Source organism: Carlito syrichta, unplaced genomic scaffold (assembly GCF_000164805.1).
Source record: "Carlito syrichta isolate Samal-C Ts95f unplaced genomic scaffold, Tarsius_syrichta-2.0.1 Scaffold303394, whole genome shotgun sequence".
NCBI lineage: Eukaryota > Metazoa > Chordata > Mammalia > Primates > Tarsiidae > Carlito > Carlito syrichta.
Window position 1 is genome coordinate 835 of NW_007247490.1, and position 1084 is coordinate 1918.

The window sequence follows — 1084 nt, forward strand, 5'->3', positions numbered from 1 at the left end:
CACGGAGGCTCCCGATGCAAAATCATCTAAGCGTTCATTCAGTCAATGGGGGCAGAAAGTTAAGGAGATGGGAAGCCTCCCGTCTTTACTAGAACGTCAAAACGCCAGCACTGTCTGTCTCTTTTAACTGCCCCCCTATTCATTTTGTTCTAACCTTAGCATCCTAAAGTTGGTTTCCAGCCACGCAAATGCGTTGGAGGGTGATTTTGAGAGATTCGGGGGATCTCAAAGCCCCTTAGTCAATTTAGCTGTCCTGTCGTTCCGCGGCGTCCTCAACACAACGTCGCAGAGCCCCGCCAGCGCCTGGGCTAGGACACACCTGGGCTAGGGCACGGAGGGCTGGGGATTCCCAGGTTTGGGGTTTGGCAGACTGGGAAAGCCCCTCCATGGATGAGGAGCCTGAGGCTGGGCAGGCTCCCCTCGCCCTCCCCTCGCCCTGAAATAAAGTGATGTTCACTTGGAATCCTCTCAGCTGCTCCCCTTGAGAAATGTCATCAGGGTTCCTGGAGCCCGGAGCTCTCGCGGGGAGCCCTCGCGGGGGCTCGGGGCTCTCAGGACGGTACCTGGATTTCGCAGGGCGTGGAAAGTCGCGACGTCCCCTCCGAGTCGCCCCCATCCCACCGAGCCCCGGGTCCTACCTGTACCACTCCAGTCCCTTCTCGTAGTTCCTGTCAAAGAAGTGCGGCTCTACGCCCACGGACCTCACATCCGGGTACATTCGGATCACCTCCAGCAGCATGCGGGTGCCTCCTTTCTTGACCCCGATGATAAGCGCCTGCGGCCGCTTCTTCTCCCCATAGTCAGGGGTGCTGACGGCGCCGCCCCTCTCGCTGCTCGCGTTGGCCGCCCTCCGGCCTGCGCTTCCCTCTCCAGCAGCGCGCTCTGCGCCGTGATCATCTCGCTGGGGACCAGCGGGTTCCGGAGCCAGGCGTCCCGGGCGCCTCCGCCGCCGCTGGCCAGCCCCCAGCCGTCGGCCCCTGGGGTGGCGGGCTGCTGAGGGAAGGGGTGCTCGGGCGGCTCCCCACGGCTCGCGTTGTTCAGTGGCGGCGGCGCGGGCGGCTGCGAGGGGGCGCCGAGGCGCACG

The 1084-nt window shown here is 63.7% G+C and overlaps 1 pseudogene; it reads right to left on the minus strand.

Annotated features, from left to right (window-relative positions):
* Positions 1-244: 244 nt before the first annotated feature.
* Positions 245-1083, minus strand: LOC103260902 (annotated as a pseudogene).
* Between the last annotated feature and the right edge of the window lies 1 nt (position 1084).